This window comes from Molothrus aeneus, chromosome 19 (genome assembly GCF_037042795.1).
Source record: "Molothrus aeneus isolate 106 chromosome 19, BPBGC_Maene_1.0, whole genome shotgun sequence".
In the NCBI taxonomy this organism is placed as follows: Eukaryota; Metazoa; Chordata; class Aves; order Passeriformes; family Icteridae; genus Molothrus; species Molothrus aeneus.
Window position 1 is genome coordinate 1778333 of NC_089664.1, and position 15145 is coordinate 1793477.

At 51.1% G+C, this 15145-nt stretch overlaps 1 protein-coding gene across 2 annotated transcripts in view; it reads left to right on the forward strand.

The window, feature by feature from the left end:
* Window positions 1-1224: 1224 nt before the first annotated feature.
* The window catches only part of LOC136564702 (discoidin domain-containing receptor 2-like), a 64467-nt gene continuing 50546 nt past the window's right edge, over window positions 1225-15145 (forward strand). For both annotated transcript variants that reach the window (XM_066562925.1, XM_066562923.1), the window contains exon 1: window positions 1225-1286. The gene's annotated coding sequence lies outside the window, so the exon portion shown is untranslated. The remainder of the gene's footprint in view (window positions 1287-15145) is intronic.

Below are 15145 nucleotides of genomic sequence, written 5' to 3' on the forward strand. Positions count from 1 at the left end.
ATGTGGTGGTCACCTGGGCTGGGTGGCAAGGGGGACTCAGGGACATGGCAGTGACCTGAGGTGTAAGGGGGAATAGGGAGACATGGCAGGGCTGTAAAACACAGGAGATAAACTGGGAATGTGGCAGGGCCATGGAGGGGGACAGGGGACATGGCACAGCCCTGGGACGGGGGGGTCACCTGGGAACATGGAGGCACACAGGGGTCACAGATCAGCCCTGAGGCACCTGGGACACAGCAGGGCCATGGGAAATGTGGGGACACAGAGTGGCAGTGAGGCACACAGGGACATGGAGGGACCCTGAAAAAGATGGGGACGCAGAGTGGTGGTGAGGCACATGGGGACGTGGAGGGACCCTGACAAACGTGGGGGTAGCAGGGCTGTGAGCACACAGGGACGTGGTTCAGCCCCAAGGCATATGGGGGCACACCTCCTTAGGCACACAGGGACATGGAATCATCAAGGATGGAAAAGACCCTCGATAACATCCAGCCCAACTGTGCACCCAGCAGTACCAGTGTCCCCCTGCAGCACTAAACCACCTCACGCAGATCACACGGAGGCACCATGAGGCACAGGGGGACACGGCTCAGCCCTGAGGCACAGGGGATGCAGAGAGGCTGTGAGGCACATGGAGGGGGACATGGAGGAGCTGTGAGGCACATGAGGGGACAGTGAGGCACACGGGGGGGACAGTGAGGCACACGGGGGGACAGCCATCCCACAGGGTGCATGGGGGCGTGAGTGCATAGCCATGATGCACAGGGCACATGGAGGGACTGTGATGCACAAGGGGCACGGATGCACAGCCCCAGTGCTTGGGTGACCTGAAAGGACTGTGGGGCACAGGGGACACGGCTGCACAGCCCTGGAGCACAGGGACATGGAAGGACTCTGGGGCACAAGGGACATGGATGCTCAGTCCTGCAGCACAGGGCACATGGGTGGCAGTGCTGGTAGCTCACAGTCCTGGCACTCGGGGGACATGGAAGGACTCTGATGCACAGGGGAGATGAAAGGACTCTGATGCACAAGGACACACACGGGTGCCCAGCCCGGCGCTCGGGGCACACGGAAGAGCTCCAAGGCCCAAGGCACCGGCGGGTGCCCGGCCCGGCCCCGCCGCGCTCCCGCCCCGCTGTCCCGTTGCCGTAGCGACGCCTCCCGGCGGCCCCGGCCCGGCGCGGCCGCTTTAAGAGCGCGGCGCCCGCGGCCGCCCCCGCCCGCCCGCCCGCCGGAAGGGGCCGCGAGCCCGCGCCGCCGCCGCCCGGCCTGCCCTGCCCCAGGTAAGCGCTGGGGCCGCCCCGCCCTGCCCGGCTCCCAGCGCGGCTCCCGGCCCGGCTCCCCGCGGGACGGAGCGGGGGCGGCGCGGCCGCTGCGGTCCCGCCGCGGTCGGAGCGCGGGGCCGCCCCCGGGGCGCCGCTCGCTGGAGCCCCGCGGCGCTCCCGGTGTGCCGAGGGTACCGCGGAGCCGCTGCGGGGCTCGGTGGGTGCCGGGGCGGTGCCCCCGCAGGGCCGGGAGGGGCCGGGCCGGGCTCCCCGGGTGCCCCGGGCTGTGGGCGGTCGCGCCGGGCTCGGTCCCCGCGGAGCCCCCGAAGCTGTGGGGGCGCTGCCCGAGACCGCGCGGGGCTCAGGCGGGGATGTGCCCGGGAGCCCCGCGAAGAAAAGCGAGAGCCGGGGCTTTGTTCGGCCTCTCCGCCCCGGCCGGGGGTTCCCGGCGGGGTGCGGGTCCCCCGGCCCGCTGCGGCCCTTCCCGCCGGTGCTCTCGGGTCCCGCAGCCGGAGCCGCGCCCGGGCCGGTTCCGCTGCCCCGCCGGCGGTGCTGGGGCCGTGCGCGGTGCGATGGAACCGCGGTGCGGGCGGGTTTGTTCGGCTCGGGTCCCGCGATCTGCCTCTTCCTCACAACTTTGCGAGTTGGGCACTCGTGCTGCCTCATGGCTCGTTTGCCTGGGGTTTACTCCGTGTTAGAAAAAGAGCTTTCCATTTTTCTATTCCTTAAGCAGACCTCTGTGTGGAAACTTTGGTTTAAAAACTTTATTGTAGCCTTTTGTTGGTTTATGCTACTGCTTGTTCGTTGGTGTGTTTCCCCATCCATTTTTTTGTGTGGGATGTGCTGCTCCTTTGGCAGCCCTGCCTTCTAAATGCTCTTTAATGGAGACGTAAGATGGGGAAAAGATAAAATATGAGAATCTGGGACTGTTTTGTGTCAGCTTCTCTAATTGAAATGTTGTAAGCCAAAGGGGAAAGAAAAGAAAAAGTGATCAAGTGGAGCTCAGGGCACTGTGCTTTGTTGGAGGCAGAGAGGAAAACTTAAGAGGGAATGACTGAGATTTTGTTTCACTTTATTTCTCTTCTTTTGAGGCTGAAAGATAAACAAGCATTTTGAAATGCTTTGGTTTAAAATGCCGAGCTCTTCATTTTCTCTTCAGCTGACTCCATTAAAAAAAAAAAATCTTTAAAAAAAAAAGTAGAAGCAGCTCTGCAGTTGCGGAGCCAGCAGCAGTGGTGTGTGTGGGCAGAGGCCTTGCTGCTCTTCCATCAGCCGTCCCTGCCTTGTCTCTGTGGACTATAAAATTAGAAAGGCTCCGATGTCCATTCAGTCTGATGTCTGGGTAATGTGGGCTGTGGAAATCAAGAGGAGCTCTCTGTGAATTAACTGCTGTGCTGCTCATGGCTTGCTCAGCCTGTGGGTTCTGGCCTCTGGTGTATAATTAGGAAAGTAATTGTATTTTAAGAAGCCCTAAATCTATTATCCAGGTGTGTGCTTGTCCCCTGGGCAGGTATCAGGTGGTGTGAGCTTTCTTTTGCTGCTGATTTCTATCCTTCTGATGGTCACAAGCTGCAGGCTGACATTTACAGCATCTTAGAACCACTGAGTTTGAGTTGGAAAGGATCTTTGAAGCTCTTCTAGTCCAACCCTCCTGCAGTGAGTAGGAATATATTCAACAGTCCCAGGTTGCTCCAAGCCCCATCCAACCTGGCCTTGGACAATTCTAGGGGTGGGGCAGCCACAGCTTCTCTGGGCAACCAGGGCTTCCCCACCCTCATTTCAAAAAACCTGATTTCCCATATCTAGTGTACATTAGAAGCTTTACCCCATGTCCCACTTAACTTAAAAACTTCAAAACTTCCAAGAGTGAGACCTGAGGCTCCCTGTGCTTTTCCTCCCCTGGAAATGGCCCAGGTCATCTCCTCCTTCCCCAGAGCTGTCTCCTTTCCTGTCGTAGGAGTTTTTGCCTTTCCAATTCCAGTCAGTGTCCAGGAAGGCTTTTATTTGCTGCATCTTTCCTGAATTTGCTTTATGTGCACACTGAGAAGCCCGGCCATGGAGAGCACAGGTCTGTGGTGAGGGATGGAGAGCCAAGAACAACTCCAACTGGCTGTAATTGAAAACTGTCAGCTCTGCAGCAAAGGAGGATGTTCAAAGCATGTGGCTCCTCGGATAACACCGAGTGGGGACTTGGATCTCCAGTTCTAAAGAAAGTCAGAATGCCCAAATCCTGGGGAGTTCTGCTGGGGAGCTCAAAGGTGAGATGTCATAGGGCTCTGGATGGATTTCCTTCAGAGGTGCTGCTTGGTGCTGTCCTTCTGCACCATCTGCTGTGGTTGCTGTTCTGGAGATGTCCTAAAGTGACTTAGAATATCCAAGCCATGGTGTCTTGGAGAAGTCTGCTTGTTCCAGGTGTCTTGCCCTTCCTTCCCTTCAGGGTGGCTGTTTCCTGGGGAGGTTGGGTGCAGTGGGGGTCTGCGCCCTGGGGTGGCCAGCAGAAGGTTTTTTGGGGCGGCCAGCAGAAGGTTTTTTGGATCACAGGACAGCAGAAGGTTTTTGGGTCACAGGACAGCAGTGTGCCTGCCCAAGTGTCAGGTGTTTAAGGAAACTCCTGGCTGGGCTGAGGCAGCACAGGGCAGGTGGGGCATAGGGGAGAAGCCAGGAGGAGGTTGGAATTTGGGAGAGAGGCAGTTCTAAGAGGGAGCAAATGCTCACCATGGCAGTAAACAGCACAGAATAGCTGATTCTGCCCAGTGTGGGTGAACTTTGTGCAGTTCCTCCATGAGCTTGTGGGTGAAATTCCCTGTTTCATCCCCCAGTGTGCTGCCATCCTCCTGGGCTGTTGTATCTGCTGGTGTTTGCCAGACTTTGCCTAAACTGCTCTTAAACTGCAGCTGTTTTTGCAGGTTCCCAGTTACTGCACAGTTGTTCTTACTGTGTTTATTTTAGTGGTTATAAACTGATTTTTAAAAAGGACTTGGAACTTGAGCTGGAAAGTCTCCTTTTTCTTCTTCTTTCATGATTTGGTTGAGGAGCTGCACCAGAGGAGTGAGCAGCTGAGCCCTTCAGTATTACCCCCCTCCCTTTATACTTTGGATTTTCTGAGCTGTGGTTTTCTAGGAATTGGGGGCAGTTGTCCTGTACCTTGATTTTAGTAGTGGACATCAGGTTGGGGTTGGGGTGAGGGGAATGTCTGCTCTTAATTTGGTAAAATTAGAAATTTGGCTGGGGAGTAAAAGGCTTGAAGGAGACTTTTTTTTCCTCATAACATTTTGTTTAGCCTGAATGTTTGCAGTCAGAGCGATGCATTTCTTAAAGACACAGAAAGCATAAAGTTTTTTCAAGGCAGTTATTTTAAATTGCTGTGAGCTTCACAGTGTGATTTGGAGCTAGAAGGTGCCACCATTGACCAAAAAAGTTGCAGCATCACTGTGATCCTGCATTGTCCAGGGCTAAATCCCTCACCCTGATTTGCACAGCGGCTTCAACAACTGCAGGCTGAGGTGCTCCTAATTCTTATATAAAGTAAATTCTTTGCAGAAGTTACTTTATGTATATAAAGCTTTTGTAAGGATGCAAAGCTTTTTTTATGTATATATAGCTTTTGTAAGGATGCAAAGTGAGGGAGAACCCAGTGTGATTAACTTTTCCCTCTGCTCTCATGTTAATAAATATGTGTTGCCTGATCTTTGTTGCCTTCTGCTTGTTTCAGAGCAGTTACTTCTGCAAGTGGAATTGAAAATAGGTGCTGCAAGTGGTGAATAATCATTTCACTTGGAATAATCCCCAGCTGCAAAGAGCCAGGGGCTCAGTGCTTCAGATCTCCTTTGTTAGACACAGGCTGGCTTTCCCCCCTTCCTCCTGTGTTCGTGCTGAACACTAAACAGTGATTTCTATGCAAGAATTTTAAGGAAAGTCTTTCAAAGCACTTGAATGACCAGCGAGGGGCAGCTGGAACAGGGTTGCCTGGGAGATGCTGCTGGGAGCAGCTGAGGCAGGGTGTGACAGCCTGGAAGGAAGTGAAGAAGGCAGGATGCTGCTCTGATCTTCCCTCCCTCCCTGCTGAGTGTGAGAGAGTGGTGGTCCTGCTTCTGGGAGCTCAGGGGATGCAAATGTGACCGAGTGTGTGAGCACAGGACTCATTCTGCTCACCACAGGGCCCTGGAGAGCCAAACTGGGAGTGCAGCTGGGAATCTGATGCTGTGCTTTGTCCTACACTCTGCAGTGCTGCTTCCTCAGGGCTTTCACTGGGCAGGAAAAGGTGTTGCCACCTGGGCATGTTGTAGCACAGGGAGCATGGAGGGCTCCTGCAGCATCTCCAGAAACTCTGGTAAAATTCTGTTACATCACTTTGAGCAATCTCAGGACAAAGCTGGCATTCCAGGGAGTTTATTGCTTGTTCCTTACTCCTCTGCAGAGCTCACACTGTACTGGTTATTCCTGTCGTCTGGTGAATGTCTTGGGTCCCTGTGAGGAAATGCTGAAATACACATCCAGAAATTCAGAAGATATTCTGGTTTACACATTGAGATGATCACTGTTGCATGTTTAATGAATTGCTTTTCTGGATGCTGCTCAGCTTGCAGCTCTGAGTTTGTCCTTGCACTCTTTCAGTGCCTGCTTGAGATGAGTTTTGCTTGAAAATGTGAGTGTTTTCAGGCTGTGGACAATGCAAATAGGATGCTGCAGTTAGGTGTTGGCTAACTGTCCTGTCTGGAGTTGTGTGGGAGGAGAAATGGTTTCTTGGTTGTCTGACCCCAATGGGGAGAAGAGCAGCTGGGGTTTAACAAAGTGGTTAAAATCATATAGGCCCCCAAATCCTCCAGAGGCTTCTCTCCTTTCCTAGAAGCTTCCTTTAACAAGCTGATTTCTCAGGCTGATTGCTTGCAGATGAGATCATGCAGTGTGTTTTGCAGGGAAAGAATCTGAACTTCGACTGGTGAGCCAGAAAGCTTTAACACGCGAGTCACATGCCCGGTGTCCTCATGGCACACACGGAGCCCCAGAGGCTGTGACAGGGCCAGCTCAGGGTGGCTTTGTGCTGCAACAGGAGCTTTCTGAGCACACAATACCCAGGGATGCTCCCAAGTGCTGGGGCTTGCTGCTTGGACAGCAACGGGAGATGATGGCAAGGAAGTATTTCATCTTTCCTGAGCTCTGTTTCTCTCTTTAGTGTGTGTGGGGTTGGGATAAGCCCAAGTGAGGGAAGGCTCTCATCTGCCTTAATTCCACAGACGTTTTGCTGCTGGCTTCAGCAAAGGAATTTATGTAGAATTGATGGTGTTTTTTCTGTTAATGCATGAGAACATTCTGAACAGGGAAGACTTGATGGTGGTGTTCTGCTGCAGAGGATCCCAGCAATCTCTGCTCTCACTCTCAGAAGGGATGCTGGTTTCCATTCCTCTTGATGGCAACTGGGTTACTCTTCCAAAATAATCACAGCCATCATTTGAGAGTATTGAAAGTTAAGCTAAGCTGTTCTGAGGTGGTGTTGGGTGGTGTTCCCAGCATAGGGAACTTTTGTTGCCAGTGGCTTTAAAGTACAACCTGTTCTCACAGGCAAGGTAGGAAGGTGCCTTTCTGATGCCAGTTCCTCTTTGTGCCTAAAATAATTTCTTGCCAATCACAAAGGCATTAATTATGCAAAAATGGATTGGGGGTGGGTGGAGTTTTTATTGGCTGCAGAAGTAGGAGCCAAAGAGCCACTTGATCCCAATCTCTTAAAAAAATTAACAATGGAGTCAGACTGGGAGGGGAAAGCTTCAAATCCCAAACTTTAAATCTATCAGCGTTTTATGCAACTTGAAGACAGGAATGCATAAGGCAAGATGTGTTAAAACCTCTTACTACTCCATAGCCATGTTGTGCCTGTAGTCTCCTCTCAGTCGCTCCTGTGAGCTTTCTTTTTGAAACAAATAATTGAAAGTGGAATTTACAGATCAGCATCGGTTTCCTGGTATTTTTTTCCCTGTCGCTTAAGCATGTTTGTTCCATGGGAGTTTATCAGGAGCTTCTTCCAATGTTTAATTTCACACAGGTAGAAAGTCAAGCACGTGAAAGTGAAAAACTCCTGTATGTAGATTATCAAACTTCATTTGGCTTACTTGAGAGTGTGTACTAATGCATGTACTACATACACTAAAGATCTGCTTTCTATGAGGTATTATTTTATTCTTTAGCTAAAATAGTTGTGAACACAAGTTGCTTTGGTTCCATGCCCTTACTAGCTAATAGTCCCTTTTTTTGATGGAAAGGACTGGTAGAACAGTTGTTGCTCTGATGGATGGCAGTGAGGTTGTATATTTTTTGTAGCAGCTCAACCATTTCACCCTTCACTCTGCTCCTGGATGGGATCCTGCTGGGTCTGTCCTCCTGGAGCCTGGCTGATGGTCATCCCAGACCTGGCAGGGTACATGTGGGAGGTGATGATCTGTACTCTGAAAAGTGCTGCCTAAACCTTGTTTTGTCCATGAAGCTTCAAGTGTGGAGCTGTTAGAACCCCAGCCCACTCAGAGCTAATGCTTGCAGAATGCATGACCAAGGAATTAAACTGGGTGGAGTCATTCCAAAGTTTGGATTTGGGGCCTGTCTTCTCCTAATGCAGCAGCTTTGGGTGTTTGCTTGGAAGTGCTCCCAGCATGGATGATGCTCTCCTGACCTGATGTGACTTTTCTTTCTTGATGTTTGGGTGCTCTGCCCAAATCTGTCTGCAGAGCTCTGCAGTGCAGAGCTGTGGTGAGCAATGAAGCTGGAACAAGTCAGCTCCTGTCAGGAGATGGCACGGGGCTGATCAGCTCCTGTGTGCCCGGGGGAAGGGGGGAGGAGGGACAGACAAACACAGTAAACAGTTGTGTTTCTTCCCCAGGACTGTCCTGTGTCCCGAGGCTGCCAGCTGCAGTTTGGAGGCCAGAGGAATAGGGCGGGGTATTTTCTTCCAACCAGATGAATTCAGTGCTGTGAAAATGAGGAATTAGTTCAGTTTCTCTGGGAATAGCATTTAAGGTGTTAAAATGTCCCACCCATCAGTAACGAAGAGCTGCTCAAGAACAAGCAAATACAGAGATGGAGCCTGCAGAGCACACTGCCTTTGCAGCTCTTATTTTCCCTTGAAGAATGAGAGTCTGGGCATGTTTTTGTTGCATTTATCATTTAGTTGTGGTGTCCCCCATTTGTGTTACCCTCCCATGGGGGAGGCTAAACTAGCGAAGTGTCAGGTTTTGTTGTCCATCTCAATTACTGTTATGTTATTTCACTTGTGCTTGTTTGTTTCTGCCTGTCAAAAGGTAAAAAAAAAAAAATTAAATACTGTAGCAGAAATAGCTGGAGTATCAGTATTCTCCAATAGGAAGATGTCAGCCTATGATGACTCCTTCCACTGAGCTCAGCCTGTTTGTGCTGCTCCTGACAAGCTGTCATCTCTTCATGCTGGGTAATGTGATCTTCCAGGAATGTTTATCTTTCATTTCTGCATTTGTAGTGGAGATGAGCTGGGGGTGCTGGGAATGTGCCTCCAATGCCCTGTTGCTGTTTGTGCTGAGGTGCTGCCCCTGTGCTGCTGAGGGCAACAAATCAGACCAGCAGAGCTGCCATACAGAGCTCCCTCACTTTTCCCTAAGTGAAGGTCCCAATCCTGTGAATTCATCCTGTGGACTTTTTGTTTTTAAGTATTTTAAGTGTTTTGCATTTTTCTGGATTGTGATGGATATTACTCCAATAACTTCACAAAGTGTCCTTCTTCTTTCCATGGGTTTGATGCCTTCTGTCTGCATACTTGGCTAGCAGCAGTCTTATGTTTCTTTTATGTTCTGGGGCAACCTGGACAGGGCTTTTTACATTTAGAAAATGAGCTTTGCTGGCCAGTGTCATGTGTGGATACCATGGGTGGACATCTGGAAGGAGCAGCACTGATGGCAGTTCCTCTGCTGACCAGCAACCCTCTTTCATCTCAGTGCCAGCAGCTGCTTCCCCATCACCCTCCAGACTGCACCTCATGTAGACACTCTGCCTTCTTCCCAAGGACTGAACCCACCCATTAGTGTGGTTCAGTCTCTGCTACGGCATTTTTTGGCCTTCTCCCAGCACTGGAAGGACACCAAATAGCAGCAGTACTGTTGAGACCTCCCTAGAGTAAAGACTTATAGTGGGAAATGAATTTTCTAGTTGCTTCTAATGTCTTGAGAGCTATTGGCTGTCTGGCTTTTAATCTGTATTCTTGGATTATTGCAGACTATTATGTTTGAATGCATGGCTGAAGTTAAATTTCCAAAAAGGCCTCTCTTGTGGTGGGTGTTAATTGGTGCAAGGGCAGTGACGCAGTGTGCTGACCCTGTTTGAGACCCATGCAGTACATCAGGGCTCAGATCCTGGCACTCAGTACTCCTGCCAGGACAGAATTAGCCCTCATTGTGTCAGTGCTGACATCTCTGCTAACCAAGCTTTTAATATTATCTAGAAGGATTACTCCAGAGAAACTCGATGCAAGCCTTCCTTGCTGGCAGTAATTACTCTGCCTCTTCTCATTTGCTGCCACAGAATGATGGAAGCACTGGATGAAAGGGTATCTGGAGGGCTCTGGCCTGACCTCCTGCTTGAAGTGGGACTGTCTCCAGCATGTGAGTGATCAGCTCAGCCATGGCTTTGTCTGGCCAAGTCTTGAACATGTTGGGGATGGAGCAGGGTATCACACCAGATTAGCTTTTGTTTGCTTTTGCTTGGAAATTATACCTAGTGAACCACCTTGGAGAGTGGGTTATGCATTTAGGTTGGAATGACCTCATCCTGCAGGTTTGAAAACATTTGAGTGAGCTGTGGGAAATGTCCCAGTAGGGTTAATGTAATGTGTAATGGATCTGAATCCTGTTCTGTGCCAACATGGGGAACATGAGCAGACCCTCGTGCTGTTTCTGAGGAAAAGGCAGGGATGCTGTCAGGTGGTTTTCCTGTGTTTGCATGGGGAATTGCAGGTAGAACACTGCCTGTAGGACATGTCCTGTTGCTGCAATGAGCTCATGGGTGTTTTCCCATTGGAATTCTGTTTGTCAGGAGGCACAGGATGAGCACCCCTGAGCATCCCTTGCCCCAAGGCTGAGTGTGGGATCAATGCTGCCCACACTGAGACCACACATGCACAAGGCACACAGTTGCCTTTTATCCACCCTCCTCAGCCCCTTGCCATGGGAGGGACAGGATTTTCCCCAGAGTCTGCTGCATTTATTTCAGAAAAGCTCCCATGAGATGAGTGTGTGCACATCTGAGTTACCATCATGGTCCTGCATGTTAAAGGGAGCAGAACAGCTATCTACATCTGAGGAGCAACATGCCTTCCAACTGGGCACGAGCTTCTGGACACAGTGGGTGTCCAGGGATGGCACATAGGCCAGACCAGGCCTGCTGCTGTGGCTGGGCTGGGCTGGATTTCTTCAGACAGAACTGTGGATTGCAACACCCGTCGTGCTTGCTCGGGCCAGGAAGCCTTGCTTGGAAGGGAAATGGCTGAGGTGGAAAGAGCTGCTGAGGAGGTGGAAGCTTCCCTAGCCAAGGCCTCTTTGTTAGGCTCAGCTCTGGATCCCTGGGCTATGCATCCCCTTTTGCAACAGGAATTATATGAATGCTTCATGGGCACTGAAAAGGAGAGCTCCTGTGGTCTGGTCCTGATGTTGGCACTGCCATCTGCTCTGCAGATTTGTGTTGTGTTCCTGTTAGAGTGCAAACCAGTCCTTGTGTAGGATGAATCTGGTATTGTGAGTGAGCAGCAGTGTCCTTGGGTGGGTTACAAATCCTCCCTTGCTATGGGGCCCTTTGGTATCTTGCACATCTGAACTGCTCCTGTCTTTTGTTTCCATGCCAGAAAGGGCAGCCAGAAAGGCTGGGAGCATGGGCTTGTGCATGCTCTGGTTATTTGAAGATGAGGGTCCTTGCTGAGGAATCACAGACATGTGGGGATCACTGTTGTCAGCTGCTCTCCATGTGCTCACTCTGTCCAAAGTGCAGAGGTCAGGTTTGGGGTTGTGTGGCCAGAGGGTCCTGGAGCAGCAGCTGTAAAGGGCTGCAGGGGGTCAGTGACAGGCTGACGCTGGCTGGCAGCTCTTTTGTTACCACCAGTTTTTCCATGCACCACTTGTTTTTGCAGAGCTCTGTGTGCTGCAGGGGAGGAGCTGGAGTGGCATTGCTGCCATGAGCTGAGCCCTGCCCGTTCCATGGTTCAGTTGGGTTGGTGTCCCTTGCTGGAAAATCACATGGCTGGTGCTGCATCTCTCCCTTCCCTCGTGCTGTTCCTCCTTGATGAAGCTTACAGCCAGTGCTTATGGTTTGCTTTGGTTTTTCTGCTGTTGTTTTCCACGTGTCTGCAATAAAACCTCTGGTGAAGGACGTTGATTAGCTTTTCTCTTGAGCTGGATGTGGAATCACTACTCAGACATTGGCCTCCTCAGATCCCCATAGCTTGTAGTTTTGAGATGTGATATAACAATACAGATTTATCTGGAAAACTTCTGGGAGAGAGATGTGGGGAAGTATCACTGTAAGAGAGACAGCTGGACTTTGTCCCCAGCAGTCCCAGAACCTGTGTAGCTCTGCTTGTCCGAACACCCTACACCATGTCCCTGCTCCAAACTCCTGACAGGGATGATGGGCAGCAAGAGCTGCCTGCTCCTGTGGTGGGGAAGAACATGTGAAGGATAACACTCAGGATGTTAGATACTAGTGCTTCAAGAAGAAAGGCCAGCTTTGAAAGAGGCCATGCTGAATATACCAGCTGCTTCCAGGGATTAGGGGTCAAAACCCCAGAGCTTTTTTATGGGAGTTGAGCCCTTCCTTGCTGTGGCAGTGATCCTCATCTGCTGCAGGATGCCAGAGGGGTTTTGGCTCAACAAGCAGACAAGAGAAAGGCTGGAGATGTCCTGCTTGGGCTGGTCCTGGTGTCCAGGGATAGGGAGGGATGTCTGTTTGCACATAATGGTTTTCTCTACCCCTTTCCCGTGGTTGCATCAGCGGTGATGGCCAGGGGGTGTTTACAAGTGCTGAGCACTGCTCTGTGCCAGCAGCTCTGTGCTCTGGGTGACGTGTGCTCTGGGCCTTTGTCACTGCAGCAACTGAGGCTGAGCTGAGCTCACTGTCCTGCTTCTGACCTGGGCTTACCCCTCCTCACCCTCACCTTTGGGGCAGCCCATGATGGGGACCCTGTTGTTTAAACAGGGCAAATGGGAGCTGCTCCTGTTTGGAGCTTTCCTGGTAATGTTAAAGCTCTGAGAGAGATTTTTGGAGCTGGGGAAGAGTTGTTCCTCTGTTGCCACTTCCCCAGCCCTTCTGGCTCCTGGGAGAGGGAGCTGTGGTGGCATGAGGCCTCTGCTTCTGAGTCCCAGCAGGACAGGGCTTTGCTGAGCAGCTGCCTGTGTGCCCAGAGAGAGAGAGCTTGGCACAGCTGCAGAACTTCATCAGCTGGGGACATGACAAGGTCTGTCCCATGGCTGGGCCAGAGGTTGTCGTGGTGATTTGGGAAGTGACTGAGAGGTAAAGAAGTTCTGCTCTGGTACTTGCCCTCTTGAGAACCCTGATCATCTCCCTTCAGAGCAAGAAATCTCCCTTGGCATGGGGTGGGTGGAATGTGGTGGAAGGTAAGTGCTCCCCTTGGAGCCCTTGTTTTGCACCCCTTGGGAAGGGTGTGTCCCACATCAGGTGTCTGTAATGTCACCACATGCTCTGTCTTGTCAGCTCTGAGCCTCCTGGTACCCTGCAGAGCAGCTCTAGTCAGCACCTGGTGTGTGGAGGTGGTTTGTCAGTATTTCTTGGAAGATGTCATATCTCAAACTTGCCCTCCTCATCATGCCAAGCTCTGCCCCACTTCTCTCTTTCCCAGGTTTATGGCTGGAAGTGGGTTTCTTTGCAGTGGGAGGATGATTCCAGCAGAGCTGGGCTGAGCAGATGTTTCATGGGGTAGTGGGAGTGAACACACTCACTCTGGGTAAAGACAGGACAGGGCTGCAGGGTGTAAACAGAGCACTTTCACAGCAGGCTTCTGTGTTCCATCAAAAGTTCCTGGAAAGGTGAAGGCAGGAGTTGGCTTTCACCACCTCTCACTGAAAGAATAAAAACCTTTAACACTGTGCAGGTCCAGCCTCCGTAGTGGGGCTGTCCTGTGTTCCTCAGCTGTGTCTGTGTTTAGCCCAAGGCCACTTGGGTGCTGTCCTGGTCCTGTGTGACAGGAGCTGTTGGTGCTCACAGCATCACCAGCTCCTGCTGGAGCCCTCCTGGGATAAGGCAGGTGCAGGTCCTGCCACAGCTGGGCTGGATGGGAGGCAGGGAGTGTAAGGCCCATGGAGCAGAGCCCCTGGGCAGGGACAGGAGGTTTTGTGGACCTGTTGTGCTGCTGCTGCAGGGGAGACCTGCCAGAAGAAGCTCTTGGGTGCTGTTTGATGTTCCTTATTCTTGCTTGGATGTGTGTTCCCATATCACTGTTGGTAACTGGGAAGTTGTCTGGTGCAGGTCTCCTGTGCATTTCCACAGTGGGATTTTGTCACTTTTCCTCTGCAGGAGCCTTGTGCTGGGAGCAGAGGAGGGATCTCCTCAGGTGTTCAAGGCCATCAGTGTGGCTTGAGCTCTTGGTGTAGCTGCCTTCACCTCAGTGTTAACATAATTACAGGTGGTGGTCACTCATTTCTCCCAGTGCCACCTGACTGGGGGTGGCTGGGGGTCGGCAAAAGGCAACTTCCCCATCCCAATGTGATCAGCTCACCAGTTCATCACCCAAAAATTCCTAATTCCTGCTTTGCTGCTCAACATAGCGGGTTATTTTTAAGCACTGGGAGGAAAAAAAAAAAAAGGAGGCCCTTTCAAGTCATTATTTCATGTTTTGTCAATTCACCTCTTATCTCTTGGAATGTGTTTGGAATACTTCTGGGATTTACATTATCATATAGATGCCTTAAACCCAACAAATTTGGCCTGCATTGGGATAAACAAGCTTTTGTGTCTAAATTTGTATGTGGAATTTAGTATGTGCTAATGGGTCTTCATCTGTTAATTGGATGGATCTTTTCCAAGGCCAAACAGAATCTGTTGGAGAAGCAATCACGATGCCAGCTCTGGCCTGAGCTGAGTCCTGCTCCTTTCTGCTCCCTCACTGTTCAGGAACCTGCTTGTGCTGAGGAAAGCTGTCCTGTGCACAACCAAAACAGGGTCTGCTGATGTTATTCCTGGTCCTTTGAGAAGATGACTTAGTGGTCACATGTGCTGCTATGAGGTCGTTAGGAAGTCTCTCAAATACCCAATTTGAGAAGCAATGATGCTATTGCAGAAATATGCTCCCTCTGCGATGTGAGATGCAAAACTCTCCCAAGCACTTGAGTTTGCAATAGCTCTGAGTGGGATCTGTTATTGTGCATATTTGGGCTCATTCCAGTAAAAAAAAAGACTGTTTTCTGCTTTGCTTTATCCCTCGATTGATTAGTGGATGTGTACTGTGGGATCAAGTTACATCTCAGAGGGCATCCAGCAGAGAGCCTTTTTCTGTGCTGAACTGCTCAAGTGAGTCTGGCTGCAAGCTCAGCAGTTTTCCAGCAGTGTTTTGTGCCTCCACAGCAATGTCCTTCCCCTGGGAAAGGAGCTCCTCAGATCTGTTTGTGAGTTGAGCCGTTGCTCTTCCCAGCACCACGGGGAAATTGGGAGCTTTTTCTAAGCCCTTGATGTTTGTGTGATATGCATCTGCTTTGATGCTTTTATTGATGCCACTCCTGGACTCCCTGTTTCTGGATGTCCAGCATTTCCTGCTGCCACAATCTGCCCTGTGTCCTGCAAAGGGAATTGTTTGGTTCCAGTTTACCCCAGGGGCCTGTATCCAGCTTGGTTCCCATGTCCCACTGTGTCCTCAGGGCAGCCATCCT